Source organism: Tursiops truncatus, chromosome 17, assembly GCF_011762595.2.
Source record: "Tursiops truncatus isolate mTurTru1 chromosome 17, mTurTru1.mat.Y, whole genome shotgun sequence".
Classification (NCBI taxonomy): Eukaryota; Metazoa; Chordata; class Mammalia; order Artiodactyla; family Delphinidae; genus Tursiops; species Tursiops truncatus.
In genome coordinates this window covers 35784262-35797578 of record NC_047050.1, presented here as the reverse complement: position 1 = coordinate 35797578, position 13317 = coordinate 35784262, and positions in this window count along the sequence as shown.

Genomic DNA, 13317 nt, shown 5'->3' with positions numbered 1-13317 from the left:
TTTGCTGTATGAAGATCTTATAGGACTTTAAAGATTACTAGCACAACCCCATCATTTCAACAAAACAAGAACAAAAGAAAACAAATCCTAACTGGGATTCATATAAATTGTGATTTGCATAAGATTAAATGTCTGGTTAATTCATTTATTTATTCAGCAATTACTGAGCACCTACTGTGAACCACACTCTGTAGTAGGCATGGAGGATTCTATTTAGAATAAAATATGGCACCCAGTATTAGACAGCTTGCAGTCAACTGGGGGCAGATGAAAGTTTTCTCACTCCTGTCCGGTCTCCCTTTAGTCATACCACAGAACTCCTCTAAGAGGTGTCTGATCCTGCCTAGTAATTAATCTTCACCCTTGTCTTACATTTCTTCCAGACTCACATATTTATTTATCCCCACTGCTATGACATTAGAAAACCTCTGCCTAATGAATTTGATGAAATCAAGTATCATTCTTTGGTTACTCACATATAAGAGAAAAATGGCTCATTGGCCAGCATCGTGTCATAGCACTGGCAGATACATCTTACAGTATGTGCTTTTTACCTATTCTCCAACCCATGCCCACCCTAACAGAATTAATATTATTATCATATAACAATAATAATAACTAATATATATTGAAGCCTCACAATATGCCGGGCATGAGTCTTAGCATGTCACATGTATTATCTCATTTAATCATTATGTCTGTTCCATGAGGCAAACATCAACTCCCTTTTTACAGATGAGGTAACTGAGGCACAGAAAAATTGAGTAAAGGAATGATAGAAATGCATTGGAACCCTGGGCATTCTGACTTTAGAAGCCTATCATTGTATATAAAACCTTAAGGAAATTATTGTACCTTTTGGAATAATTTCCAGTAGGATAGGTTGTCTCTAATTATGTATTCTTTTCTTTCTGTCCTGAAGCTGGCAGATCTCCCACTGATAACAATGGGAGATCTAGACATATTAGTCCCAAGTAGCTCTTTCAAAAGAATTAAACAAACTGATGAAGATCTTAAGCTTAATTAAAGTACTTTCATTTTCCTGACTGAAAGGTCAGTGGAAGCAAAGAAGAACTGCAGTTTCAATTATTTATTGACTACATAGTGTTCTTCCTTCACCAACAGCAATTCTCTAATTTTTATAACTATAAACGTCTTGTAATAATTTTCTTTATTACACAACATTGGATGAATGCCCATATTGCTCCCTTGCATTTTCACTGTAACGGTTTCTTCGAGTATGTGCTTCTTGTCTTTCCTGTTACAGACTAATCATTGGGTCATTTGCCACTAAGTGGTCTAAAAGTGTATTTAGATCTCAATAGCCGATTAGACTTTCACATAAAGGCTTGGTCATCCCAGTCAAAAGGGTGATTTTAACATCAGTCTAAGAGTTTTCTGGCAACCATCTCATTTCTCATTACTGCCTCATTTTTATAATTGGACTTGAATGCTGCATGGACAGAAGCCAAGTCTACAGAAGAGTGAATGATCTGACTTTAGTGAGTTACAGTACCTTCTTCCGTGTGCTGTCAGTATGGAAGAATGTACTGGTCACTTGGTCTATGCTTTAGTTTCTAAACTGCTTGCAGTCTTTGTTTTCACTCCTTCCTGCTCCATTTATTAGTATCCCTAGATGAGTTCAGAAATTGTGTTAAATAACTGAGTATTGATGCTCTTAATAAAGTTTTACAATGCTGAAAATATTAATGGAAAATAAAGTCTAAGGTTTATCTACACCTTCATTTATCATATTCTTCATGAGCTGAGGCAATCAAATACTGCATGCTTTATTGTCAAGGTCTCCCCAACATTAGAACATGCAAAGAATATGTTTAGTACACGTTGTTCTATTGAAATAGACACATTTCTAGAACCTCACTGTAATACTTCTCACTCTACTGAAAAATCCTCTGAAATCCTGGACCAGTTCCAAGAGGATTATGTAATTAAACACCAAAAGATCTCCTTATAAGATAGTTTGTACTAAAAGTAGTCTCATGGTATATGCCCCAGGGTCATGTTGTATATAGAGGCTCCAAGCAATTTCTTCCAATGAGCTAAGGATACCAGTCCATAATCAGTATTTCCACCCCTTGGCCACTGCTTACAGAGTTTGCCATTATTGCAACTTTGCCCTTGGCTCTACAAATAGCTTTGTTCTGGTCTTTCGTTGCCAGCTTGATTTGCGGCTACATAGATCTCTCAACAATATAGAGATGTGCTTCATTGCTTCAAAATCTGGAGAATTTCTGTTCACCTAGATGCAGTCTTGTATTCCTTCAACAATAATTTACTAAGTATATGATCTAAGATATACCAAAACACTCATGATCAAAATCCTTCAACAATACCCATTGACTAAAATATAGTATCAGAACTCCTTAGACTTATATTAGAATCTCTAATATTCTCCAGGATCTGGTTACCATCTGTTTTACTACTTGTGATTCCAATTCCTTCCTACCTCCAACTCTCCCCTTCAATCAACCTGAGTTACTTACTCTCTGTAAGTAATAGTAAAATAAAAACAAATAAGACCTCAACTGACAGGATACATTAGTGGCTCACTCGCACTGACTAGCAAGTTTGGGAAGTAGTCTATGCCTGTGTCTGAGGGCCTGTGGGTAGAGTGAGCCCTGGGGACTGGTGAGTACATGCAGTGCCCCTACATGACTTTCTTTAGATGAGACTGGGTGACAAAGTGGCCAATCTTCTCAGCCCCTTGAACTCAGTGCTTCCATCAGCATCTCTAGAATACTAGGAGGAACCTCAGAAAGTAGGCTTGGGCATCTTTGGCTCATATGCCTCATTCCCTCTACTTTGATGATTTTCTTCTAAGAATCTCTTAAATTTCCTCATACAGCTCTTTTCTGTGAATTCAGATTGTACCTAATAATAGAAAGCATGCTTTTCCCAGAATATTTATTACTGCAGCTTTGATTAGGCATGAGTTTGATTTGTGTAATTATGATTTGTGCTCTTGGGTATGGCACTCCATGCATTTCAAATCCCACAGTACCGCTCCTTGCCTTTCTTTAATTTGCTTTCCTTAACCCTCACTTGACCAGTACGGGTCAGTCTCCAACCTAACCCTTCCCACTCTGTTTTCAATGCCCAACTTACCAGTGAGTGAGGTCATGACACTTAATGGCAATAAAGAATGTGTACCTCAGACTCAACATGTTTATTATCAAAGTACAATTGATCCTTGGACAAAATGGGCTTGAACTGCATGGGTCCACTTAACATGCAGATTTTTTTTCAATAGTAAATACTTTAATAGTACATGATCCGAGATTGGTTGAATCTGAAGGTGTGGAACCGTGAACATGGAGGAACCACTTATATGGAGGCAGACTATGTTATAGGCGCATTTTTGACTACAGGGAAGGTCAGAGCCCTTAACCCCAGCATTGTTCAAGGCTTAACTGTATCTACTTACCACTCCTGGTCCATCTTGATAAATAGAAAGATTTTCACTCACTTCAAACTAGAAATTTATTTCACCTTTATGAATTATGTTCAAGTCCTATCAATTCTTATCTGAGAAAGTGAAGCAGAATCCCAAGCTCAAAAGAGGAGAGTAGATAAAAATCTAAGTCTCTGTGGAACACATATAACTTTTGGACAATATAATTTTTCAGACAATATAATTATATGAATTATATGATTATCTATCCAAGTCTTATCAGTTATCTCTCCCAAGTATCTCTTGAATTTCAATTGGTCACTATCTCACCACAACTACTATCAGCTAACCATAAAACCTCTCTTCTGGAAAAATGTAATATTGTAAACATCATCCAACTTAGCTCCTTCATTGTATTTCTTTAGAATTCATATACGTCCTTTACCCAGATGGCCATCAGGTATCTCTCTGAATCACTACCATAATCATGATTAAATATCACCTTTAATATACATTCAGTGTTACCTAGAAAAGAAAGAGAAAACTCTAAGGCAGAAAAGGATCTATAAGAGCGACACTAAATCCTCCTCCTAGTCTCATCCTGTACTGATCCACATGCCTTAAGAACTCGTGGCGGATGGGAGTGTGTATCCAAACAATCATGTCTCCATACCTTTTCCTCATCCTGCTGCTTCTGCCTAGAATGTCCTTGCAACTTTCTCTTCCTGAAAAACTTCCCTTATCCTTCTAGATGAGGTTCAAATATCATCTGCTTTGTGAAATGGCCCTGATTACATTTGATAATATTATGTCTTCCCCTCCTTTACATACACTTAAAATATGTTTTATATTTCTCTGTGTTTCTGTGCATACGGCAAAGAAAGTGATACAAATATAACATTGTCAGGTTTCCTTATAAGTAGCATCTTTTTTTTTTTAACATCTTTATTGGAGTATAATTTCTTTACAGTGTTGTGTTAGTTTCTGCTGTATAAAAAAATGAATCAGCTATATGTATACATATGTCCCCATATCTGCTCCCTCTTGCATCTCCCTCCCACCCTCCTTATCCCACCCCTCTAGGTGGTCACAGAGCACCGAGCTGATCTCCCTGTGCTATGTAGCTGCCTCCCACTAGCTATCTATTTTATACTTGGTAGTGTATATATGTCAGTGTTACTCTCTCACTTCATCCCAGCTTACCCTTCCCCCTCCCCGTGCCCTCAAGTCCATTCTCTACATCTGTGTCTTTATTCCTGTCCTGCCCCTAGGTTCATCAGAACCAGTAGCATCTTTAATCAAAGAATACATGGTTAAAGCTTTGATAATAGGATAGGTCTTTCACAGCCAACATTTAAGACCCACTGCACTGCAAGTTATTTTCATCAGAATTATGTCTTCCTCAGACAGTCACCTGCTCATGTTCCAAGGTGTCCTACCTGAAAATATGAGCTGCTAGGAAGAGATCTAGAGTGTATTGAGCTGGACACACACAAAAAAAGAACTCTGTTATTGATAACCCAAAAGTTGTATGTCTTCCAGGATACTTTTATATTTTTTTTCTACGTTCCCCTTTTGAGCTTGTGATTCTGCTTCAGCTTCTCAGACAATAATCACCATGAACCAATAATATTAATTATTGCAGTGACTGAGACTCTTCATATACACCAGGCACTGTGTAAGTTCTATAGGGATATAGTAGCCCTAAATTTTGGATGAGGAACGTGAAAGTGAATTCTCCCAAACAGGGAATAGAAATAGTGAATGATGAACAGTAGTTAGTCTGTCCAACTCCGAAGCCTTTGCTCCTAACCACACTTCTGTGTGCTTGCCTGAATCAACCATTAACTAATAGCATTATTTTTTACATTATTATTCATCTCTTTGAGTAAATACCTCTTGTCACCTTTGTCTTGATGACAGAGACCCAGTGACATACTGGGAACTCCTTGGAAATTTTATCACATTGACTTCTCATGTTAAACAGGCTCATATAGGACACTGAAGATAATTCTACAAAAGCTATGCAGTATTATTTGAAACTTCACAGACCTTTGAACCATCTTACTATTTTGTAGCGTTTAAGTCAGTTTGAGATTAAGGCTATCTTGTCACCTTTTTGTTTGTTGAGTATATTTGGAAAAATCTTAAAATAAGATCATCGGTCTTATTTAATCTGAAAGCATGAGGAAAAGGACCCTTTTAATGGCATTTTCTCTCTTTTTTTAAACACTCTATCAGGATGATTTCAAACATTTACAAAAGTAAACAGAATGGCACAATAAATTCTAATGTTCCTCTCTCCCAGCTTTAGCATTCATCAACTATTGTTTCATCTATAACTTCCATTTCTCCCCTCACTGAATTATCTTGAAGCAAATCTCAGATATATCATTTCACTCATGCATTTCAGAATATATTAGTAACTTTCTTAAGCAATGGCAATACTATTATCTACACCTAAAACATTAACAATAGTTCCTTATTGACATAAAATGTGCAGTTAGCATTCAGACTTCCTCAAAGTTTGCCTCATATGCACTATTTTCACAGTTGGATTTCTTCTAATTGGAATTCACCCAAGGTCCATAATTTTTATTTAATTAATATGTACTCCTAAGTCTCTTTTAAGCTATATGCTATTCTTTTTTTTTTTTTTTTTTTTGCAATTTATTTTTTGAAAAATCTTAGCCTTTTGCCCTGTCAGGTTGCCTTCATCCTGAAAGTTGCTGATTACATCTCCATAGGGTCATTTAGTAGATTCCTCTGCTCTTTGTATTTTCTGTACACTGGTGGATAAATCTAGGGACTTAACTTGATTGGGTTGGATTTTCTTTTTAGGAGGTGGTAATATTTTGTTTCAAATTTCATAAGAGGGAGGATGTTTCATTGTAGTTAGTACTCTTATTATTACTAAATGTTTCATTGTATTAGTATTATATTGTATTATATCTTAAATTGTCCCTTCATTGTCTAGGGCAAGCCTCTTGAAGGCTCTTGAGTCCTTGTGACACCACCCCAGTTGTCTTTGATAGTGTCCTTGTTTTTTGGTACAAGACGTTTCAGGCTCATCTTGTAACTTTCAGTATTCAGCCTTGGAATCAGCTGCTTGTCCAAGAAGCCAGTTTTGAAGTGAGGAGTCATATTTCTTATAGGCCACAGTCTAGTTTCTAAATTGGAAATTGTCTCAGGTCTTTTTACTAAATAGAGATTTTTTTTGTTATTAAAATGTTTTAATTGCTTACTTGATTTACATTATACATAATATATAATATAATATATTTATAGTTTCAGAATAATAACTATAAGATTACTAAAAACTATTTAATTTTTTGTTTTCTTTAGTATCTCCTTAAGATATAGTCCACTAGTGGAATCAAAAAATGATACAAATGAACTTATTTACAAAACAGAAATAGACTCACAGACATAGAAACCTTATGGTTATCAAAGGGAAAAGCGAGGAGAGGGAGGAATAAATTAAGATTTTGGAGTTAACAGATACAAACTACTTTATATAAAATAAACAACAAAGACCTACTATACTGCACAAGGAACTATACTCAATATCTTGTAATAACCTATAACAGAAAAGAATCTGAAAAAGAATATATATATGTACATATATATGTATATATACATATGTATATCTGAATCACTTTGCTTTACACCTGAAACTAACACAGCATTGTAAATCAACTATACTTCAATTAAAAAAAAAAAAAGAGATGTATTCCAGCAGGGATAAGAATATATAGGCAAGTTACTGAATTTTAAAGTTACTTGAAACAATTTATTAGGTCTTGAATAAGCCATCAGCTCAACATACAGTTTAGTTCTTTGTTTAATCTTGCTTTTAAATTTTAGACTCCATTTTTTTTTATTTTAATGTAACTTTGTCACATATTCACATAAACATAGTACCAAAATCAAATGAACCAAACAAGGTATATTCAGAGAAGTGTAGTTTCTATCCCTGTACTTTTCCCTCATGTTCCCTCTCTCCCCTTGGAGATAACTATTGGGTTGATTTTATTTTATCATTACAACTTCAAGAAAGTGCAGACATATTTATAGTTTTTTGAGATAAAGCAGATTATTATATATACTTTTCTCTGCCTTGTTTTTTTTTTTTACTTAATATATCCTAAAAATCACTTCATAACAGTTTATAGATATATTCTTTATCTTTTTTTTTTTTTTTTTTTTTTTTTTTTGGTACACGGGCATCTCACTCTTGTGGCCTCTCCCGTTGTGGAGCACAGGCTCCGGACCCGCAGGCTCAGCGGCCATGGCTCACGGGCCCAGCCGCTCCATGGCACGTGAGATCCTCCCAAATCAGGGCATGAACCCGTGTCCCCTGCATTGACAGGTGGACTCTCAGTCACTGCACCACTGCGCCAGGGAAGCCCTCTTTATCTTTTAATAGATGCACAGTACTCCATTGTATGGATGTACAGAGTTTATTTAAGTGGTTCCAATTATGACAGGCATTTAGGTTATTTCCATTGCTATCGCAAATAGTGCTATAATCAATAGTCTTTCACATATGTCTTTCATAGTTTTCTACTGTATTTTTGGAATATATTTATAGAAGTGGGATATCTGAATCAGATGGTAAATGCATATGGGAATTTTCTAGATACTGCCAAATTTCCACCAATAATATATGAGGGTGCCTTCTTCCCTATAGCCTCATCAACAGGTTGTATTTTTTATGCCATGCAAAAGTTTTTGTTACTTTCTCTGATTGTTTGATTGATTTTTACATAATAATATTTATCAATATTTTCCTTTATCGACTTTGGGTTTTGAGTCATGGTTGGGAAAGTTTACCCCACTCCAAGATTACAGAAGTAATTCTCATGCATCCTTGTAGTATTTACATATGTTAATTGTTTACAATTACATCTCTCAATCCACCTGGAATTTAGCATAATTGATGGTATAAGAATTAGATCCAATCTTACTTTTTTGTATGGCTACCTAGTTATCTTAACTTCGCTTCATGAAAATTCCATCTTTTCATGACTAATTTGAAATAGCACTTTATTGTACACTAAATTTCCATATGCAATGTTGGGTCTATTTTTAAATTTTACAACATGTTATATTAATTTATCCTTCTATATTCATGATACAACATATATTTCTTTAATTATAGACATATTACAATGCATTTTAATCTGATAAGGTTGGTCCCCTCATTGCTCCCATTTTTCAGGGATATTCTTTTATGCTCTTCTAAATAAATTTCATAATCAAATTGTCTGAGCCAATAACAAAACATCATGGTGCTTTTACAGAGATTGCATTGAACTTATAAATTAACTTAGAGAGAACTGACACTTTTATTGATAATGAATCATTCAATCAAAAACCACGGATATGCCTGACCGCTGTTTCAAATCTACTTTTGTGTTTTATAGTTTTCCTCGTATAGGTCTTGAACATTTCTTGCTAAGTATTCTATATTATCATCATTAGATTAGATAGAAAGATATAGATATAGATGTAAATGTAGATATAGATATAAGTATACATAGCAAATAATGAATTTAATGGCTTTTTACCTGCAACACATTTTCATGTGCTCCTGTGCCCTTTTGTCCACAGTATTATATTACTTCTTATTTCACTGACTTTTTCAGAGAGTATGTTAACCAACCACAAAAGCAATACTTGTAGAAAGTGAATTGTTCAGCAACACAATAACAAATGTAAATTCCTTAAAGTTCAGTACTTTCTCTAGTTCTTTTTTTTTTTGGCTGCACAGCATGTGGGATCTTAGTTCCCCAACCAGGCATCAAACCCATGCTCCCTGCAGTGGAAGTGAGGAGTCCTAACCACTGGACTGCCAGGGAAGTCCCTCAGCCTCCTAAATGAAGTATCAAGATATATATTTGTAATAGGCAGAGACACAACATAAACTATATGTTCTTCATTTTCTTTGTCCTTTTTTCTTCATTTATTCAAATTATTATCCATTATATTATTAAGAACCCTAAATATACTAGGGAACTGCATCTCTGTTATTTTACCAAATAAATACAAATTCCAACTGATGAACTTGAGAATTTCCTCTTAATGATTTTTTCACTCCAGATTAAATTCCCATACCTCCTCTCTTGATATTTAGTGACTGAAAATAATTTGCCAGGGGGCTTCCTGGCAGCAGTCCAGTGCAAACAACCTAGAGAGCTATAGTTCTTCATTAAAAAAGGCTAATTTAAGCTTAATTATTCTTTGGCTGATCCTCCTGGCTTCAAACTTATTCATTAGTGCCCACAGATATAGTACAACAAAATACACATTTTCTTTTTCTTAAAGATTTATTTCCAAAACTATTTTTTGATTTAAAAACATGTTGACACCACAACATAGTAGATTGCATTGTTGTCCCCAATCCTGTACCTTTCTGGCATCAACACTCTTGTCATGGCCTCATTGTGGTGGAGTGAATTTTCTCATCCCTTGACTTTGGGCTTGGTTTTGTACTCCCTTTAGTCAGTGTCCTGTGACAAGAAATGACAAAACACCATTTCAGAATCTAGGATTTAAAAATCATCATCATGTTATTCCTTTTGCCCTTATGCCATTGCCATAAGAAAAAATATATCCTGGTTTACTCAAATTCTGACACCCAGTTACGGTTCTAATCACCAATTCCAATGTGTGTTGGGGAGCAGGGGTTCCCCACACCACCAAGCAATTCATAGGCACCATCTAGGTGTACTACAATTCAACTCAATTTTGACACTATCTAGCCAGAGATAGCATCAGATTCTATGTGTTGAGGGCTCAGTACCACAAGACTGCCCCCACCCGACTTGAGATGCCAATCAAAAGTCCAGGTTGTGACCTTGCTTCCGACTGACTGGCTACAGATTGGAGGCTCTAATGGCCCCATTCTTGGGTTCTATTAACTTTCTAAAGCAGCTCACAGAGTTCAGAGAAACATTTTATTTATTAGATTACTGGTTTATTATAAAAGAATATAACTCAGGAATAGCCAAATAGAAGAGGTGCATAGGGCAAGGTAGGGAAAGGGCAGGGAGCGTCCATGTTCTCTCCAGGTGCCACTCTCCCTGCATCTTCACCTCTTCACCAACCTGGAAGTTCTCCAGATCCCATCCTTTTGGTTTTTTATGGAGGTTTTATTACATAGAGATGGTTGATTAAATCATTGGCCATTGGCCATTGATTCAACCTCCAGCCCCTCTCCCCTACCTGGAGGTCAGGAGGTAGCACTAAAAGTTCCAACACTCTAATCACATGGTTCTCTTGGCAACCAGCCACATCCTTAGGTGTTGTCCATAAGTCACCTCATTAACATAACGAAAGACACCTTTATCTCTCTCATCACATAGAAAGTTCCAAGGGTTTTAAGAGCTCTGTGCCAGAAACAGGAATGAAGACCAAATATATATTTCTTATTATAGATCACAATAACACATTAACACACTAGGACAAGGATAAGAGACATATGAGGGAGAGTTGCCCCAGCTGCCTCACAGTTCTGCAGTGATGAGTAGAGCTGTCCTAAGCTGTCCACACATGAAGAGCGCCACATAAATAGGCCCCAGCTATAGCAGGAGAATTTCTCTTGATCCACAGATTCACAAGTATATGAAATGATTGTTATATAAATCATTGAATGTTAGAGTTGTTTGTAAATGGCTAACTCAACAATTACTCAAATCTGCAAACCAAATACTGACTTAGAGTCTTGGGTTTTTCTTTTTCTTTCACCTTGTAATGCAATTAGTCATAAGGTGTTTGTTCTACCCCTCTAATGTTTTTGCAGCGTCACTTTCTTTCCATTTTCTCTATCATTGTCCTATTCATGCCTTATCATCATGTATCTGAATTATTACAATAACCTTCATACTGGCCTTTGATTTCCTTTCTCTCTAATCCATCTTTCTCAGTGATACCAAAGTGATATTTTGTTTGTTTTGTTCTCCAAATTACAGATTTGATCATGTCCATCCTTTGCTTGGAAAGCTTAGATTAATACCTGCTAAATCGCAGCCACTCTTTCCTCACCTTTCTCATAATGGATTATAGTCACAAGTTTTCCTATGGAGTCTATAAAGGGCCTTAATATGAGTGTTCGCAACAGCCATTCTCCATCAGCACAAACTGTCTCTTTCTTACCTTTGTGGTAGATGATTTGTCATTGTCCAAACACACGTCTACCATCAGATTCAGACTATAACCCTGAACTATCTCTCCAACGTTACTTTCTATTATTCTTTCTCTACCCCACTGAATCTCATATGTTAGCCACAATGAACTAACTTTTTTATTCCCCAAACAAGCTGTTGCTCTCCATAGTAACGCCCAGTCCTCTGGACCTCAAGGTCAAACTGAAATGGTTCCCTCTCTGTGAAGATTTGTTTGATATCTTCTTACACTCTTATCCCAAGGTCCCACTATTCTGGGTGTCGACAGAACTTTAATCTTGTCATATTGACATTACATTTATTTGTATCACTGTATTTCCTGCTGAAGTGTCTCCTACTTAAAGATAAGAACCTTGTCCTACTAACCACACCTAGCACAGTATTTGACAATAGGCACAATACAGATTTGATAGATAAACTACTCCTGCAAAACCATCCAAGTGATACTTGAAAGTCTGTGGTGCAATGTTTCCCTGCTAAATATGATTGTGAAATAGATTTTAGTTTATTTTCTTATTAAAAATTCTTTTCACTTTGAAATTATTTAGAAATCAGACATGATGAAGGTCCAGGGATACTCTCATAGAGTAGTGTAATTTGTTAAATTAAGTGAGTATTCAAGATAGACATTACACACGTTAATTAATAGCATGTAAGGAATGCCTGATTTAATAAGACTATTGTACATGCAAAAGTATTTTAACAAATTAGAGTAAGAGAAAACTAATACCAAAAATGTGAATGCAATTATCATTTGACCATTCTTATCCAAAAGTCATAAACATTCAATACTTTATTTATGCAACAGAATGAAGAAAATAATGTTCAGCTTTTGAATTAACAAATATAAACATTACTATAACAAATTTATAAAACAAAGGGAAGAAATAAGTATATCATTTAGTAGGTTAAATATAAAATAAAAGAAGCTCACTATTGAATGCACACATGAATCTATAGATAATAATTATACCAGAAGTAATAGTAAAGCTTAGAAGCAGCAAAAAATACTACCTGTGTGGTTACCACCATAGTTTATGGTTCAGAAAACAAAGCATATGATCTCTCAACTTAATTTATGCTCCCCACATCATTCCTCCACCCTGACAGAATGACCCTATTCCTTAGCTCAAAGATTCAGAATCTTACCTTTCATCTCAAGTAACAGATTTGAAGATAAAGTAGTATGTCTTAGAGAATTTGTGAATTAAATTTAAGGTTCTGAGTGATTATTAGAGTCCACTGGAGGCTTGAGAATTCAGATAAGGGCAGAACAAAGAGAATAGAGGGTCCAGTTCACATTTCTAAGTATAATTGCTTCTGAGAAGGTAGGAAAAAAGGAAAGTTTTAAATGTGGTCACCTATTGTGATCACTTTATTCTGAATCATTCATACTTTCTCTCTTGCTTGAAAACAAAGTGTAAATTTCTACCAACAGGTCTTCAGTCCCCAGAAAAGTGTTTTCCAAAGTGTTGCCCACAAAACAATCCACAATGGCAGGAAAATAAAACACTAAATCTTCTTTTTATGTATATTTTTTCTTATCTGCTTTAATTCAAATACTATATTTTGATGTGTTTGCAATAAATGTGTATATTTCATCACAATATAGTGGGTATTTTTCCTAAACAAATAAATGTGTATTGGAGTATTTCATGACAGAATATTTTTACATAGAATATGTGATTCCAAAATTTTGGAAAGAATATTCTATGT